The sequence below is a fragment of the Gigantopelta aegis genome, chromosome 9 (assembly GCF_016097555.1).
Source record: "Gigantopelta aegis isolate Gae_Host chromosome 9, Gae_host_genome, whole genome shotgun sequence".
NCBI lineage: Eukaryota > Metazoa > Mollusca > Gastropoda > Neomphalida > Peltospiridae > Gigantopelta > Gigantopelta aegis.
Window position 1 is genome coordinate 30,907,696 of NC_054707.1, and position 20,424 is coordinate 30,928,119.

Genomic DNA, 20,424 nt, shown 5'->3' on the forward strand with positions numbered 1-20,424 from the left:
AACAATCAGGTTCACAACAACAGGCAGATTCACAACAACAATCAGGTTCACAACAACAGGCAGGTTCATAACAACAGGCAGGTTTATAACAACAAATAGGTTCACAACAATAATCAGGTTCACAACAACAATCAGGTTCACAATAACAGACATGTTCACAACAACAAGCAGATTCACAACAACAATCAGGTTCACAACAGGCAGGTTCACAACAACAATCTGGTTTACAACAACAGACAGGGTTCACAACAACAATCAGGTTTACAACAACAGACAAGTTCACAGCAACAATCTGGTTCACAACAACAATCAGGTTCACAACAGGCAGGTTCACAACAACAATCTGGTTTACAACAACAGACAGGGTTCACAACAACAATCAGGTTTACAACAACAGACAGGTTTACAACAACAATCTGGTTTACAGCAACAGACAGATTCACAACAACAATCTGGTTCGCAACAACAGGCAGGTTCACAACAACAATCAGGTTCACAACAGGCAGGTTCACAACAGTCTGGTTCACAACAACAGGCAGGTTCACAACAACAATCCAGTTCACAACAAAAGGTCAATGCTAGGCACATAAAAGTGGGAAAGTGCATGTAAAAGATCCCTTGCTGCTAATGGAAAAATGTAGCAGGTTTCCACTGAATGCAAGTCAGAATTACCAAATGTTTGACATCCAATAGCTGATGCTTAATTAATTAATCAATGTTCTCTAGTGGTGTTAAACAAAATCTTTTTTCTAACATAAACACTCAAAACTCACTCTGCCTTGTTTTCTTTGTAGTCAAACAATGTGTTCTCTATTAGTTTAAATTTATGTTTAGCATATCTAGCTAATGTCATTGTATAGGTTAGTAGGAAAAAGCAACATGTTTTGGTTAAAACTGTAGTTTATAGTTTCATTATTTTATTAATTTTGAATTTATTTTCTTGCTTCAAGCACACTGTCGAAGGCATATATTCCTTGGTTATGGACTGTGGTATGTTAAATTAACCAAACGAAAAAAAAAAAGACCTCTCAGAGTTATTTTAAACAATTACTAAGTGGCTATCTTCGAGCAGATCTGTGAAGAAAAAAGTTTATGCTTGCTTGAAAATTGTGTCTGTGATGACCTATTATGTAAACAAGGGTAGAGTACTATTTTCCTATTTTTCGATCCCTCCAGTTGGAAAATGTGCAGGATGTAGATTAGTGGTATAGAGCGTTCACCTGTGAGGGGTTGCAGGATCCATTGCCCTCCATGAATTTAGGTTTTGGTGATCCCACCCAGTGCCCCATAACTGGAACATCAAAGGCTGTCTTTGCTTTTTGCTGTTTTATTGGTAGGAGTAGTATATGAGTTCTACTCTCTCTTTTTTTTCTTTACCATGTGTCAAAATAACTGTTGGACATCAAATATTCATAGGTGCTCAGGTGTTGTGAAACAAAGTACAATTGTGTCCAAGTGGAAACGTTTGTAAGATAAAGTTCTGTCATTTGGGGAAGATATATTGGTACAGAGTACAAAATTGAAGCTTGGTGGGGGTGGGGGAGAAAATGGGTATACCTAAGGCATAAGAATGAAAAATTAATTTTATTTATAAAAAAATGTAGTTTTGAGGTTTTGTGAATGCTTCCAGCAGATCATAATGTTTTGTTTTGTTATAGGTAAAAGTTAAAATTGCTACCATCTATTGTCAGCTTTACATGTACCTGTTTACTAGGTAGTTTGTTAACACACAGAATAATTCAGCCTTGAACTACGATTTAAAAAAATATTTCTGTCCAAAATGAGAATGTGAAGTAGAATTTAGGATCATTAATTTTTTTAGGGATTATGAGATATTAAAATTCCAGGGTGGTGTTCTTTCTCATTTATGTTTTATCACATCAGCAGTATTATGTTCATGTATTGAACATTACATAGTTCCAGCTACCGGCCTCGGTGGTGTCATGGTTTAGCTATCGGACATAAGGCTGGTAGGTACTGGGTTCACAGCCTGGTACCGGCTCCAACCAGGAGCAAGTTTTAACAACTCAGTAGGTAGGTAGGTGTAAGACCACTACATCCTCTTCTCTCTCACTAACCACTAACAACTAACCCACTGTCCTGGACAGACAGCCCAGATAGTTGAGGTGTGTGCCCAAGACAACATGCTTGAACCGTAATTGGATATAAGCACAGAAATAAGTTGAAATAAAAAAAGTTCCAGCTCATTTTTCATGTGGGATGCTGACTCAGTCTGTATTGAATTTTTGTGTTATGTTTACCACTTGTAGATCTATTTTAAGAATATCCTATATTGCTGAACACTAATTTGTTTTTTATCTCCCTCCCCACTCCACCCTCACTTATGTTTTTGGCTAGGTGCATCCTTGCAAATGCCATTTTTTATTTAGGTAACATTTCATTATGAAGTCATTCTAGATGTCTTCGGTTGCTGGTAGATTTATACTAGCACAATTTTGTAAGTTTTAATGAAAGGTCAAAATAAATGAAATTGAACGTGAAATTTACTGGGTAAAATGGATGCATTAATTTTTATATGTCATAATACAGGACTGCACGGTCGGTCTAGGATCGATTTCCATCGGTGGACCCATTGGGCTATTTCTCGTTCCAGCCAGTGCTCCACAACTGGTGTAACAAAGGCTGTGGTATGTACTATCCTGTCTGTGAGATGGTTCATATAAAAGATCTTTTGCTGTTAATCGAAAAGAGTGGCAACAGCGGGTTTCCTCTCTCGATATCTGTGGTCCGTAACCATATGTCTGACACCATATAACTGTAAATAAAATGTGTCGAGTGCATCATTAAATAAAACATTTCCTTCCTTCTTAATACAGAACTGAATTATAAGTTACGGCATTGTCTGTCCATTTATCCATCTGTTCATGAACTTGTTGGTTTGGATGATATGCTCCATACTTGCGTATGAGGCAGGATCATCATACATAGTATGACAATATTTATAGCCTGGCAATATAGTGTTAGGTATACACATATAGAATATATACATAAAAAGAGATAAAACGGTGAACCTACCCTACATGTGTTTGATTTTGTAGGTCTGCCCTAGTCAGACTTAAGTACTTTGTAAATTATGTTTGTTAATCATAATGTGTATACATATCATGTGTTGTAATACAGGTGGGATTTTTGTAAAATACCTTGGTGAAATTTAAAACTGATTTGAAAAATAAAATATACATGATAGTATGATACGTTGGGTCTAATACTTTCATGAACATTTAATGTTTGGAATTTAAACCAAATGGGATTGATGGCTTGACATGTCCTATGAGTACCATTTGCTAGAGCTGGTTAAATCACCAAAAAATACTTGGTAATTCACAGAGAATTGGGTAGACACTCTGTTAGCTGTCAGTAAGCGAGACTGAAAGTTTGCAGGCATGGATCCAATTAGCAAAAACTTTGTATTAAATGTGACTAGTTAAACCTAAAGTGTAAGGCATATTTATCATTGCATATACTAAGCTCTGTTTAAATTTACACACTAGTATATCAGAATATTCAAATTTCTGGGTCTTAAAAATGATTGGCTTTTTAAAATTAACTGAATTTGATTTCTTTTCTTCTGTTTTTTGTGTAAAAATGGTGGGCACAACAGTAAAATATATTTTCTGATTAATGGCCAATTTTTTAATGTGTGTATGGGTGTGCATATAAATATCGTTTACCCTGTGTAGTCATTTTTGGTTCCTTTTTAGTGCTCTCCTGGAGTTATTTCCCTTTCCACACAGTATTTCAAGACTGATTTATTCTATGTTGGGGAAGTATTATATGCTATTTGTGAAAATGCATGTAAAATATCTATTACTGCTAATCAGTAAGAATAATCTATATATGGTATCAGTCAGTATCGTCTCTTTAAATCAAGTGCAGGGTTTTTAGAATTTTATAAAAATCCACTAGCCATGGGATCAGTGATTTTAAAAATGTACTAGCCATGATTAAAATTTCACTAGCCCTACTTTAAATAAATACAATTTTACTAATAGTAATAATCAGATATGTCACCTAAAGAGGGAGATTGAGCTTAAAAATCATTAGTTTGGGGTGGAAAGAGGGGGGCAGGATGTTCATATTTAAAAAATATGTAAATGCAGCATTTGACAAGGGTTTTTTCCCCACTAGCCGTCGGGCTAGTTATAATAATTATTTACTAACCCAACACTGAATATCACTAGCCATGGCAGTGGAGCTACCATAATCTAGAAGTTCTGAAGTGTCACAATTACCAGATGTTGAATACCTAAAGTTTATAGCTGTTTATTTAAACTGTGCTGGGCCATGTGTAAACATTTCTTTTCTTTAATTTCAGATCATTTCTAAAACATCTGTTTTCTTAATGTATCTTTTACATATGAAAATTATGTGAGAAGTGATGCCAAATATGAATTTGTAATGTGTGTCTGTGTTTGTTTGTTTTTTAATAAATAAATTTAAGATTAAATAAATTAGTTAGCCAACATTTCTAATATATTACAATGGAGATTGTGTCCTAACCAGCATCTGTCTAATTCCTATTTGTGTGTATAAACTGAAGGGTGGGATCTAGCTCAGTGGGTAGAGCACACATCTGTCTAATTCCTATTTGTGTGTATAAACTGAAGGGTGGGATCTAGCTCAGTGGGTAGAGCACACATCTGTGTAAATCCTATTTGTGTGCATAAACTGAACGGTGGGATCTAGCTCAGTGGGTAGAGCACACATCTGTGTAAATCCTATTTGTGTGCATAAACTGAAGAGTGGGATCTAGCTCAGTGGGTAGAGCACACATCTGTGTAAATCCTATTTGTGTGCATAAACTGAAGGGTGGGATCTAGCTCAGTGGGTAGAGCACACATCTGTGTAAATCCTATTTGGGTGCATAAACTGAACGGTGGGATCTAGCTCAGTGGGTAGAGCACACATCTGTGTAAATCCTATTTGTGTGCATAAACTGAAGGGTGGGATCTAGCTCAGTGGGTAGAGCACACATCTGTCTAATTCCTATTTGTGTGTATAAACTGAAGGGTGGGATCTAGCTCAGTGGGTAGAGCACACATCTGTCTAATTCCTATTTGTGTGTATAAACTGAAGGGTGGGATCTAGCTCAGTGGGTAGAGCACACATCTGTGTAAATCCTATTTGTCTGTATAAACTGAAGGGTGGGATCTAGCTCAGTGGGTAGAGCACACATCTGTGTAACTCTTATTTGTGTGCATAAACTGAAGGGTGGGATCTAGCTCAGTGGGTAGAGCACACATCTGTGTAAATCCTATTTGTGTGCATAAACTGAAGGGTGGGATCTAGTTCAGTGGGTAGAGCACACATCTGTGTAAATCCTATTTGTGTGCATAAACTGAAGGGTGGGATCTAGTTCAGTGGGTAGATCTGTGTAGCTCAGTGGGAAGGGTGGGAGAGCACACATCTGTGTAATTGCTATTTGTATGTATACACTGAAGGGTGGGATCTAGCTCAGTGGGTAGAGCACACCTCTGTGTAATTGCTATTTGTCTGTATAAACTGAAGGGTGGGATCTAGCTCAGTGGGTAGAGCACACATCTGTGTAATTGCTATTTGTGTGTATAAACTGAAGGGTGGGATCTAGCTCAGTGGGTAGAGCACACATCTGTGTAATTGCTATTTGTATGTATAAACTGAAGGGTGGGATCTAGCTCAGTGGGAAGAGCACACATCTGTGTAATTGCTATTTGTATGTATACACTGAAGGGTGGGATCTAGCTCAGTGGGTAGAGCACACCTCTGTGTAATTGCTATTTGTCTGTATAAACTGAAGGGTGGGATCTAGCTCAGTGGGTAGAGCACACCTCTGTGTAATTGCTTTTTGTGTGTATAAACTGAAGGGTGGGATCTAGCACAGTGGGTAGAGCACACATCTGTGTAATTGCTATTTGTCTGTATAAACTGAAGGGTGGGATCTAGCTCAGTGGGTAGAGCACACATCTGTGTAATTGCTATTTGTCTGTATAAACTGAAGGGTGGGATCTAGCTCAGTGGGTAGAGCACACATCTGTGTAATTGCTATTTGTGTGCATAAACTGAAGGGTGGGATCTAGCTCAGTGGGTAGAGCACACATCTGTGTAAGTGCTATCTGTATGTATAAACTGAAGGGTGGGATCTAGCTCAGTGGGTAGAGCACACATCTGTGTACTTGCTATTTGTCTGTATAAACTGAAGAGTGGGATCTAGCTCAGTGGGTAGAGCACACCTCTGTGTAATTGCTTTTTGTGTGTATAAACTGAAGGGTGGGATCTAGCTCAGTGGGTAGAGAACACAAGGGGGGTGCTTGGGTCATAGGGTGGACACATTATCTGATTGGGTTTTTTCCCTCCATCTCAACCAGTATCCCAGAAAAGTGCATTTAAAAGATCCTTCTGTGCATATGGGAAAATGTAGCAGGTTTCCTCTAAGATTACGTGTTACAATTAACATATATTTGCCATCAATAGCCAATGTTCAATAAATTGATATGTTCTAGTGGTGTTGTTAAACAAAACAGAGTTTAACTCTGTAAACTAGCATAATCACATATTTGTGTTCATTGAGAACACTTTGGGTGGACACTGTCTAATTAGGCTCTCTGTGTATACATGTATTTCGTCAGTTCCACTTGCATGGTATATGTACCGGTAAACACTTTTATTGTGCTTGAATATAAAACTGAAACAGGATAGTGGAGTGCTAGACATTGTGATCTTAATTCTGCACCACTAAGTACAAACATTGCTGCGTGTGGAAACACAAACCCTCTTAACCCTTCAAGTGTTTGTTTGCTGTGGGTATTAGCCACATTTCTGTTTTGGGGAAGTATTAGTGCTTATCTGTGCACTTCCCTACTGCAAACATCATTGTATGTTTGTGTTGTATATTCTTCTCCATACTGACAGCACCGCAGCAAAATGCCCTGCTGTGTGTGTGCAGTGTTGGGATAACATTCAGTTGTGGTAGGATGCTGGGCTCTTGTAAATACTTTCCTGTTTCATATCTTCACTCTGGCTTCTGTTTCTAGATTTCCATGGCATGTCACATGAAGATCAGCCATGCTTGGAATATAGCTCAATGAGGTAGGTCTTTTATCCACTGTCCATATGCATACATGTGTAATATTTTTAATTTTTTTATATTAATCAGTTCTATTTATCTTGCTTGATTTTCTTTTTAAGTAGTGGAGAATGTATCAGGAAGTATGGATACATAAAAACAAGGCAAGTTAATTATTTATTTTTTACAAATATACACTTTTGAGTGCATTCTCCAACTTAATCCATTTTTCATTAAAGGGACATTCCCGAGTTTGCTGCAATTTTAAAGATGTTATCGACTAACAGTAAAGTTTGTTTTATTTAACGACGCCACTAGAGCACATTGATTTTTTTATCTTATCATCGGCTATTGGACATCAAACATATGGTCATTCTGACACTGTTTTTAGAGGAAACCCGCTGTCGCCACATAGGCTACTCTTTTTACGACAGGCAGCAAGGGATCTTTTATTTGCGCTTCCCACAGGCAGGATAGCACAAACCATGGCCTTTGTTGAACCAGTTATGGATCACTGGTCGGTGCAAGTGGTTTACACCTACCCATTGAGCCTTGCGGAGCACTCACTCAGGGTTTGGAGTCGGTATCTGGATTAAAAATCCCATGCCTCGACTGGGATCCGAACCCAGTACCTACCAGCCTGTAGACTGATGGCCTGCCACGATGCCACCGAGGCCGGTCGACTAACAGAGACGTTTTAACGATTGTAATTACATATCAAATATATATTTCTGTATAACATATTAGTGGCTGTATACTAAACGTGTTTCTAATCTTTTTAGTATTTGTACTAGTTTAAATTTCATTTTATTTCCTAAAATATGTTTTTTTCGTACGTACGAAATTATCTGAAGACAAACTCCAGTTTGGGCTTAATTCTTACAAACATTGAGACGACCAGAAACACATTGGATATACAGACATTGATATTCTAAACAAGAAAATATATGTAATATGTAAGGTAATCGTAGAAATATTTTATTAGTCGAACACATCTTACAATGGAGCAAACTCAGGAATGTCCCTTTAAATCTTTAAATGTTACAACTAAATTAACTACTAGTTTATATTTTTATAATGCAAAAAAAACAGTTGAAAACTGCAAGGAATATTTACAAAACTAATAACATAAAACAAAAGAAACATGTTTTGCATGGCCAGTAATTTTTCAGCAGTGGTAGATTGACATGTAATCTATGATATTCATTTTATCCAATCTTTGTTATATTCAGTCTGAATACATGGGGCATGCTATCACTGGTATCAGCTTTATTAAGAATTGACCGCACTTATTTTTTGGTACATGCAAGTATATGAACCGAAAAAACAAATATGCACACTGTATGACTCCGCATCGTGGGACATACTAAAATGTGCACATTGTTGTTTTTTGTTCATACTTGCATGAACCAAAAATATTATTGCAGTCAAATCGTATAATTAAATTTATATGCATATCTTAACAATACCTGTCTGAATTTGCATGTAGTATTGTTTGTGTAATCTTCATCGATACTTATGTCACATAAGAATGCAATCATTCATTCACTATTATTTGAATCGGGTAATAAGTGACGCCATTTCCACTACTAATCTTAGCTGTGTGCATTTTGACAGCTTGTTTAGTTATGTTGGAAGGAATTTTCGGATTTGTGTTTAGTTTATTTTATGAATGTAAATGAAGGGAACATGTCAAATATATACACTGTAGGGGGAAGTGATTAATTTTCATCAACAGCTTACAAGTAAGTTTCAGACAAGAACATTCCTACATTTCTTTGGCGACTGTCCAAGTCATTTCATTAGTGATAACGACCGGCCTTGGTGGCGTCGTGGTAGGCCATCGGTCTACAGGCTGGTAGGTACTGGGTTCGGATCCCAGTCGAGGCATGGGATTTTTAATCCAGATACCGACTCCAAACCTTGAGTGAGTGCTCCGCAAGGCTCAATGGGTAGGTGTAAACCACTTGCACCGACCAGTGATCCATAACTGGTTCAACAAAGGCCATGGTTTGTGCTGTCCTGCCTGTGGGAAGCGCAAATAAAAGATCCCTTGCTGCTAATCGGAAGAGTAGCCCATGTAGTGGCAACAGCGGGTTTCCTCTCAAAATCTGTGTGGTCCTTAACCATATGTCTGACGCCATATAACCGTAAATAAATCGTTAAATAAAACATTTCTTTCTTTCATTAGCGACGACGTTTTTCATCAATGCACATGTCTACTCTGCTATAGCGTTTTCCATTAATTTATTGTATTAAAAAAAGTGTTGTATTATGTGGTATCTGTGTCACAATTTTATTTTGTTTTTTTTATTGTTTCAAGAATTCTTTGATGTTTTCTTCAAAATATCTAAATATGGTTGCCTGAATAATCTTGCTACTTTCAAAAAAGTTGTGCGAGTCAGGTGGGGGGAGAGTGTGTTATAGCCGTGGCTTACATTTTTTTGGTTCATCCAATCAGATCACAGTAAAGTGTATAAATACAAAGAAAATGTAGTTATTATGGCTTAAATTACAACCATATTTGATGATGCAGTGTGGCCCTTTGGCCTAAATTAAGTGTTGTATTTTTTTTTGTATTTTTTTTTTTTGTATACTGGTATAAGTTCATGCAGTCAGTTGTGGGTTCGAATCCCAAATCTCAATGCACAAAAGTTCAAGTTGCATTGTTCACAGCTGTAGATTCTTGAAAAATTATTTTCAGTTAGATTAATATTATGACGTCAAAGGAGAAATGTATAGTGGTTAGTATCATTGTGGTATTGGCTTCTAACCGTTAAACGTTTATCACGGTAGTAGAGATGAGGTACTCAGACTGGCTGTATAGCTACTGGGAATTCCCCTTGTACTTCAGTTGGTGCAATGTTGGTCTCTTGCACAGAGGTACGTGGTTCAAGTCTCTGCAGTGAAGGTTGATTTGCCTTTTACATCATTAAATATCTGCTGCCATCTAATGTCATCTCAGCATCAAAGGGTTTTCTTAGCATTCTCTGCATACTATTATAGAGACTGTCCTGAGTTTGCTGTCAATATACAGTTGCCCCACTAACAGAGACTTCTAACAACTATAATGACTAAAATATTTTTCTGTGTACCGTATCAGTGGCTGTATATTAAATGTGTTTTAATATATATATTTTCATACGTATGAAATTATTGGTAATCTTAATGCAGTTTGGGTTACTTAAAAACATTGGGATGATCAGAAAAAAATGTGAATATGCGGACTGATGTTCTAAACTAGAATTTAGTACCCGGTAAGTAATTTTAGTTGTAACAGAATTGAATTAGCCGGACAGAAACATGATCTTACAATAGCAACACACCCAGGTCAGTCTCTTTATTTAACTAATGTTGACCATATCCACCAGGGCACTCGAACAAACATCTTTCAGATTCACACAGCAGTGGGGGAGGGTGTGGTAGCTGCCTCTTGTATCTGAAGGGATTGGCCCAGATTATCCACATATATGTACATCTAAATTAATTTTGTTGAAATAAATATTGTGAAACTTTTGTTTCAAAAACAGGTTATAATATAAACAACAGAAATATGGCATTGTGAAAAACAGTTCTAAATATTTCCAAGCATGAAAAAGAGAATGCTCTTCATAAGACCATTAGCCTGTTTTAAGAACTCTGTATTGTGACTACCTGTTGATAATAACATGAAGCAGGACCTCCAACTTTGTCAGCACTGAGAGTTGGCAGAAACTGTGGAATGTCTAAGCTGGGACAAGTGGAGGTTTCTAAAAGGTCATCAACAATTCCAGACCAGCGTTTGGCTTGAGGCTGTTGTTTCACTGGTGTTTCTATTCTTCTGCCAGTTGTTTTCCAACCAGGCTTACATGTGTTTGCTGTTTTTATAAGCTCCCTGCTGAGAGTTCCACACAGTTGGGTGAACCTTCAATATTGTCTTAGTCTTTGACCATTTGGTCCAACTCTAGTTGTGAAGATGTTAACTTTAAATACCCAAGTGTTAAGTACATTTTGATGTGATAGATCCCACCCATCCACAGATCTCAGAAAGCTCTTCTTATAAATGTCTTGTTTTATAAAACATTTCTTTCTTCCTTCATGCATGCATTCATTTACTTATTCATCAATTAATTCACTCACTTTATTTCGTTTGTTTGGTCATTCTTCTGTCCATCCATCCATCAATCCACCAATCCATCAATCCATCCATCCATTCATTCATTCATTCATTCACCCATCCATCCATCTATCCATCTATCCATCCATCCATCCATCCATCCATCCATCCATCCATCCATCATCCATCCATCCATCCATTCATTCATTCATTTATTCATCCATTGAACAGCCCACTAGTAGAAGAGTTGTTTCTCAGTGGGAGTCAGGTGGTTATCTCATCTCAAGGGCTTCCATCTTGCCTTGTTCTCCCAGCCTCTAGGACACAATCTCATGGGCATACATTAAATTGCTATTTTCAGTTGAGTTACTCCACCACAGGGAGACTTAATTAGTTGTGCAGCCCAAGTGTGATAGACTTAATGAACAAGAACAAACATGGCTAATTGCAGTTAACGGGCCATGCTACCCAGTGAAAAGAAAACTTGCCCAGTTCAGTTAAAATTCTTTTTCAAATATGAAAGGCAATCTGACAGGAATCTGGAGATGCGATACTTGCCAGCCAGCAGCAGAGAGCTAATTATCTGGCAAACGTAAGGTGCTCATCAAGCTGCTAGGTTAATTGCCCATGCATGCCATTAAATAGCAGGCCAGAGTGCTGCAGATACACTGTTATTGAATCATATACAATGCATTGAAAAGGGAAGATTTGTCTAGGATACACACCCACGAGAGGCATGCTTGAACCTTCTATGGATTAAAGCATGTGTCAGATGGTCAAATAATTTCTTCATGTAAAATTTTGTTGAAAAGTAAAAAAACGTTGAGATATATCATATGTATTACTTTTCTGATCAACTCGTGCATGTAGATGCAGTGTTCAAGTTTTGTGTTTACTCTATTTCTCACAACCTGTAAGTCCTAGATCACTGAAATCTATAGTGAATGTCAAAAATATATTTAAGTCCAAAAATACATCCCTTGGTGGATCCTTTCAACTCATAGGTTTTTTCTTGTTCCAACCAGTGCACCACAACTGGACAAAGGCTGTGGTATGTGCTTTCCTGTCTGTAAGAAAGTGCATATAAAAGATCCCTTGCTGCATTAGGAACAAAATAGTGGGTTTCCTCTAATGACTACGTATCAGAATTACCAAATGTTTGACATTCAATAGCCGATGATTAATTAATTAATGTGCTCTAGTGGTGTTGTTAAACAAAACAAACTTTTAAAATATATATTGAATCAACTAATTAAAGGTGCCGTCTCAAAGCTACATAATGGCAGAATCATGCAAAACATATTTACTAACTTTAACATACATGTGTAAGCATTAACTGTACATGTGTACCTTCAACTATATACTATAATTTTTTTACAAATTATACGTACAGGGATCATGCACTGTTCTTGTATACCATGGAAACAGACATGGCAAACAAATTATTTTGATAATTCACAGATTTACATGTTCACGGATAACACAGAAACACAGACATGGCAGACACATTATTTTGATAATTCACAGATTTACATGTTCACGGTTAACACAGAAACACAGACATGGCAGACACATTATTTTGATAATTCACAGATTTACATGTTCACGGATAACATACAAACACAGACATGGCAGACACATTATTTTTATAATTCACAGATTTACATGTTCACGGATAACACATAAACACAGACATGGCAGACACATTATTTTGATAATTCTCAGATTTACATGTTCACTGATAACACAAAAACACAGACATGGCAGACACATTATTTTGATAATTCACAATTTACATGTTCACGGATAACATAGAAACACAGACATGGCAGACACATTATTTTGATAATTCACAATTTACATGTTCACGGATAACATAGAAACACAGACATGGCAGACACATTATTTTGATAATTCACAATTTACATGTTCACGGATAATATAGAAACACAGACATTGCAGACACATTATTTTGATAATTCACAATTTACATGTTCACGGATAACATAGAAACACAGACATGGCAGACACATTATTTTGATAATTCACAATTTACATGTTCACGGATAATATAGAAACACAGACATGGCAGACACATTATTTTGATAATTCACAATTTACATGTTCACAGATTCATGGAAAATGGATAGAAAAAACATACATATGGAAATGTAACTTAACTGTAATAAGCCACATACATGTACTTTAAGAACAGACTTTGGGGACATGGGTTTTAGGCACCATTTACAATAATTTCAAGTTAAATATAGACAATCAATGTGCAAATGTATGTTTGACATTAACTTTTAGTGCTTTTGATTTGTACATGTATACATAAATGTTTTTATAAAGGTAATGCATATAAAGCTTAGATAACAGAAAGTACTGTAGTTAAAAACGTTATTCTTTTAATCTTCATTTTGAAGAGTAATATTACATGCAGCCAAGCAGTAGGCAACTTGCTTAACCCTTTTGTTTTAATTATAAATTAGCATTTGTTGAAAATGTTACTGCAATAGGAATATGGAAATGTTGTTTGGGTTTGGGGTTGGGGGTTTTTTTTTGGAGGGGGGGGGGGGGGTGTTTACTGTTTGTATATGAAGGTTTGTCTGGTGTATATAATGATGGTATCAAGCCAAGGTTACACAATGTCTGATTACTCTCAGCGGAATGGAGCTTGCAGGCTCCTCTACATCTAACATAATCAGTCTTAAGACTTGTTTCGTTTAGCACTGTGCTGGGAAGCAATTTGATAATTTCTTGCGGAATTCCCAGTGATTCCTGCATCCTGTCCCGGGGAAGGAAACGATGTAAAAGCAAGCTGAAAAAGTCAAGCTGCCATCAAACACTTCTAATTTCCTTTCTGATTCCTCCGTTTCAGCTGCATTCGAATGGTGCCTAATGAAGCTGTGGCTTTAATGAGGGAGAGTGTCGGACTCGTATCGGTGGAGGTGAAGGCCCCACAGGAGAGAGAACATCTTTTCCTAATGAGCATCATTACATGCCCTTCTCCAGTGGCCCGCCTTCACACAATATTCTTACCAGTATCTTTACTATTACAATTTGTCAAAGAAACACAGAAATGCATCTGCTAGTTTCCATCAAAATGGCTATGCCGACTTACTTGTAGCAAGCTGCATTAAAAACCCACATGCACTGTGACAAGGATGAAGGGGTCAGATATGGGGTACCTCGTAGTGTGTTAATTGCTGCTGATTCTAGAAAGGTTTGTATTAGTGTTTTAGGGGCTTTTTTCAAGTGGAAGAATTGTTTGGTGTGAATGTGTTTTTGTTGTTGTTTTTTGTTTGGGTTTTTTTTTTTTTTTTTTGGAGGGTGCGTGTTGTATTTTGTTTATTTCGGGGGAGGGGTGTAGTGTATGTGGATTGGTTGGGGGTTTTTTATGGGTTTTTTAATCTTCGCATGTGCAGGACATTAGATTTTCACTTGAATCAATTTGTTTGATATACATGTAAACTATAATTTAAATGTTTTGTTAGATTTGTTCACTGTTATTTAATTTTTTTCAGATGTTTATTTACAAAGCTAAAGCAACACGTGTTTGTTAACGTCTTGTTGAATATATAAAAATTATTACATGTACCCTCACCAGTAAAGTGTGTATGGATATAAAAATTATATCAATCGTTAAAAGGGTCTCTCTCATTGTTGTTTAATGGTGATATGTCTCCAAAAGTAATTATTAAATTTTTGTTTATCTTTAATGATTATATACCTTCAACTACCTGTACATACATGTACCTGTAAAAACTATAACCAGTTTTATTGAAAAGTAGATTAAAAAATATTTTTAATTGACATTCTGAAGAAAATGACAACAGTTTAATATGCCACGTCTGTTTTACGTGTATGTTTTTGCAGTCAGGGGCTTGCTTGCAGTCAGGGGCTTGCTTGCAGTCAGGGGCTTGCTTGCAGTCAGGGGCTGGGATCCAGCTAAGTCATTAGAGCTTGCATCATAGGATCAAACCACCTCTGTGGACACATTCTCTCACTGGGCTTTTTCCCATCCTAACTAAGGCCCCATGGCTGTATATATCAAAGACTGTGGTATGTGCTGTCCTGTCCATTACCAAATGTTTGACATCCAATAGCTGATGATTAATAAATCAATGTGGTCTAGTGGTGTCATTAAACAAAACAAGCTTTAACTTCTTCTAGAACAAATTTTCATGTGATTCTGGGTCATCTATTTGATGACATAAACACATTTTAGGATGTGCTGTTGTTATTAGTGCCTTTCTTGTCCAACTGAAGGTTGCTGTTGGTTTCGTGTCTGTCTGTCTGTCTGTCTGTCTGTCTGTACATCCATCCGTCTGTCTCACATATAGTTTTCCAGATTTTTTTTCTAAATGCCTCAAGATATTGAGCTGATATTTCGTGTATAGCTTTATCCTGTACAGTTTCAGATCAAATTTCACTTTCATAGTGATTTACCCATTTTTTGTACAGTTGTGGTCCATGTATTTGGGAGATACGAAAATTTGTTGTGCCAAGTAGGGGACATGTATTGCTTTAGCAGTTCTCTCAGAATGCTGGTTTTAATAAGTAGTTGTGAGAAAATACATTTGAAGTTTTTTCTTATGGGTCTGACTGATTGTTTTTTAAAATGGGTTTACATTTTGTTTTCTTTTTCAGCAGGACCTTTTAGTTAACTTTGACAGATCCATAAAGCTATTAATAGAAAATGACTGGCCTAACAAAGGTTCTATATATCAAAAGCCGTGAGCTGTTTTTGAGGAATTCCTATAACAGAAATAGACTAGTTTTTAAGAAGACGTTATAAAATGTGGAAAGTAGATTATCTCATGGAAAAAGGATGTGACGAGTATTACGTTATATTAGCTGAGCCACCTTCTTGAGGATTAGGAAAACAACAGAGTATTCCTTATCTGATAAGTCTTCACATTGTGTTGCTTAATCCCATGGTTAGGAAATACGGCAGAGATTTACATAAAAAAAAATTCTTGATTAATGGTGTCACTTAGTACAATTTTTATGTTCCAATTTCATGATACCAGTCCAAAAGCCTTGCTTAAGCATTCCTTTCAAGCTGTGAATGGTTATTTTCAAAGGTGTTTTATATTAGCTTTGTCATTGTTGATATTTATGCTAATGTAACTCTAGAAAGATCTTTGTAGCAAGGAATGTTTAATCAACCATTCAGTACATACATACATGCATGCATTGAGGATATGAGGTTTCACTTGTACAGTGCTATGTTTATTAACCATCCAGTACATACATGCATGCATTGAGGATATGAGGTTTCACTTGTACAGTGCTATGTTTATTAACCATCCAGTACATACATGCATGCATTGAGGATATGAGGTTTCACTTGTACAGTGCTATGTTTATTAACCATCCAGTACATACATGCATGCATTGAGGATATGAGGTTTCACTTGTACAGTGCTATGTTTATTAACCATCCAGTACATACATGCATGCATTGAGGATATGAGGTTTCACTTGTACAGTGCTATGTTTATTAACCATCCAGTACATACATACATGCATTGAGGATATGAGGTTTCACTTGTACAGTGCTATGTTTATTAACCATCCAGTACATACATACATGCATTGAGGATATGAGGTTTCACTTGTACAATGCTATGTTTATTAACCATCCAGTACATACATACATCCATTGAGGATATGAGGTTTCACTTGTACAATGCTATGTTTATTAACCATCCGGTACATACATGCATGCATTGAGGATATGAGGTTTCACTTGTACAATGCTATGTTTATTAACCATCCAGTACATACATACATACATACATACATACATACATACATACATACATACATACATACATGCATTGAGGATATGAGATTTCACTTATGCGATGCCATGTTTATCTTAATGATGTGGCAGAACTAACCCATACAAGGGTGGTCAGCAAACCTGTTGTGGTGATCCCTGCCCATGGCAGGACATTAATAGTGACCACCATAGATTCACCAACTTGCTCAAGGGCAGAGTTTAGTTTGGGATCAGGAGTCTGATGACTTCAGGGGAGGTCATCTTGATTTTTATGTTATGATAACTGATAGAAGAGGCCGTAACTGCAGGTATATTTTGCCCACAGCATGATTGTGGTTGAGGAAGATGCTTGCAGGCGTTATTCACTGAAGGGTATTTATCCACATCTGGCTAATTTGTCATAATTACCATGGAGTATACTGGTCCTTGACAGTTTAATTCCTTTCTCAGATAGCTGGGTACTGGAGGTGGTGGGCGAATTTGCTAGAGCAGTCATTAAGGAGCCGCTATCTCTATTACCTGTACTGCTGGGAAGTGACGGGTACACACTATCTGCATGGGAATATTAAAGTAAATACCGCACAGCAGGCAGCCCAGGGGAGGTTTATGTAACCAGATAATCACACATTACACATGCACAGCATACGATCGTAAAATTAATCACTTGTTCAGTTCACACATTCTATTCTATAATATATAGCCATATGTACTTAGATTCATATATATATATTTTAAAGATGGGTTTTAGTTGGGTTTTTATTGTGATTTTTGCAGATATTTATCTAATAAATCCAGTATGATAAAGAATACATATTTACAGAGTAATTAAAAGAAGCCCCTATAAGCCGTTGGACAAGTAGGTGTTATGTAAATGGGAGGTTGTGAAGTTTGGTAATATGATGTAATCTGTTCAGTTCTTGAGGTCGGTGTGAGAAGCAGGTAGCATCTGCTATTTCTGGATTACCACTTGAACCGGTCACTACCCTTCTTTTTTCTGTCCCTGCCCTAACAGCCAGTCACATGGAGAGCATTCTCAAAGGTGAGACAATCACACATACAAAAAACAACTGCATTGTATATTTCAAGTTTTTACATGTTTAGTTCTTTCTTTAAAAGGATCAGTGCATAGTGCTTATAGATATAGATTATGTAAATGCTCGTGGGTGATATACAATATACATGCATACACCTGGGGAAATGTTAAACACTCCTTGTTATTTTGACCTTTAGGTTTGAAAATTTCTGCATCGCACCCAAATATATGGTATACATACCAGAATATGTGCTATTCTTGAAGCAGTAACTTTTGGTGAATACAACAATCATGACATTTTAGGAAGTGGTATTCATAATATTGTCTGATGCCATATAACTGTAAATAAACTGTGTTAAGTACGTCATTAAATAAAATATTTCCTTCCTTCATAATATTGGGTAGATATTTCACTGTGTTTATTATTAACAAACTTGGGATATGAATTAAGTATGGAACTGCAGGGTACCCTAGTTGGTTGTGCTGGTAAGTTGTTGATAAAATTACCATTATAACATGACTTCCTGTGATAAGATTATCAATAACGTGTATAGATGCCCTGTGTCCAGATGACTGACTCAACCCTCCTCCTCATGCCTCCAGTGTGATGTGTTCCTGGTGCAGTTGTAGTGCAATGTTTGTTCCAGTTCCTGTAGATTGGCTACTAGTGGATCCAACTTGTGTGCCTTGTGCCTCATGATGTCCCAGCTGTGTTCCAGTGGGTTCAGACCTTGACATATGAATAGTTCAGGGCTTGTGCCTTGTGATGTCCCAGCTGTGTTCCAGTGGGTTTAGACCTTGACGTATGGATAGTTCAGGGCTTGTGCCTCGTGATGTCCCAGCTGTGTTCCAGTGGGTTCAGACCTTGATGTATGGATAGTTCAGGGCTTGTGCCTCGTGAAGCTCCAGCTGTGTTCCAGAGGGTTCAGACCTTGATGTATGGTGCGTCCAGGGCTTGTGCTTCGTGGTGTCCCAGCTGTGTTCCAGTGGGTTCAGATCTAGATGTATGGATAGTTCAGGGCTTGTGCTTCGTGGTGTCCCAGCTGTGTTCCAGTAGGTTCAGACCTTGATGTATGGTGCGTCCAGGGCTTGTGCCTTGTGGTGTCCCAGCTGTGTTCCAGTGTGTTCAGATCTCGATGTATGGTGAGACTGTGGATGGTCATGATGGCGTCCTGCTGGAAAACCTGTTACCCTTAGAGAAAAGTGTATGTTGTCATTCATGTAGATGAGCTTGGTAGCCACAGGGACCTAGGTGCTTATCAAAATATGGTTCCATTATCGGATCCAGGATTTCATGCCTGTACCTGTCTATTTCAGATCACCTTGCATTATGCATAGTGACCATATCCAGCTGGCAGTCATGGGACAGGCAATCCTATATTAGGACTGATCTACCACCAATGACAACTGTTGGATGAATGTTTCTGGGCATGTATGCCATGTTTCTGTGTTGCCAGGCCCAATTAAACAAGAACTTTCTCTCATCTGACCAGTGGATCATCGTCCATGTCGTCAGGTTCCAGCCGCGTCTTGCCAAACAGTGTCAGTTATGATGACCTCACAGCATACAATGTTTGATCAGCCTCCTTCACTTTAAACCTCAGCTCATTTGAGTCAATTTGTGTCAAATAACAAAGTCTGTGGGGCATCGAATTCTCCTTCAGAATTGTTCTTGTGGAAACGTGTTGTCACCTAACGAAGCAAACAAATTGCGACCTTCGCATGCTGTCACACGAGGCCACCCAGACTTTGGACAGTCTCATATTAGTTGACCAATGTTATTGTGCCAATCTGCTTATAACCTGCATTAATTATGCCTATTATTTAACAGTAATTTACTAAAATCCAGTGGCTGTTTAATGTTTTTCCAGGTGTATATATTAAATTGTGTTAGCTGTAATGTCCCATGTTATGGATGGGCCTATGCTTTGTGGTAGTGTACATATGTTGCTATTTGCTATATAAATGAAACATTTCTGTCTTCCTCTGTCTTTTCAACATGCCCGCCATAACAAGAATCCTGTGCATCCTTACTTCTGTACCACATGATAATTAATTCTGTATATTCAATAGTATATGCATGTTACATTAAAGATAATTAATACCATACACATAGTATATGCATGTGTTAAATACATATTAAAATTACATACACCTCTGTGTGTTGATCTACTAAATAGATGAAAAACTTAAGGCCGAATTTACGAAGCCTGTATTTCTTAAACACGTGTGTTTAAGCATTGTAAATGTATGTAGTTACACATGTGTGTAAGCATTGTAAATGTATGTAGGTACACGTGTGTAAGACATAAACAGGTGTTTAAGCATTGTAAATGCATGTAGTTACACACGTGTGTAAGACATAAACAGGTGTTTAAGCATTGTAAATGCATGTAGTTACACACGTGTGTAAGACATAAACAGGTGTTTAAGCATTG

At 37.2% G+C, this 20,424-nt stretch overlaps 1 protein-coding gene across 1 annotated transcript in view; it reads left to right on the top strand.

Moving 5' to 3' along the window:
- The window catches only part of LOC121380451 (protein apterous-like), a 127,862-nt gene that overhangs the window by 1,024 nt on the left and 106,414 nt on the right, over positions 1 to 20,424 (top strand). The window contains exon 2 of the mRNA XM_041509268.1: positions 7,032 to 7,086. The gene's annotated coding sequence lies outside the window, so the exon portion shown is untranslated. The remainder of the gene's footprint in view (positions 1 to 7,031; positions 7,087 to 20,424) is intronic.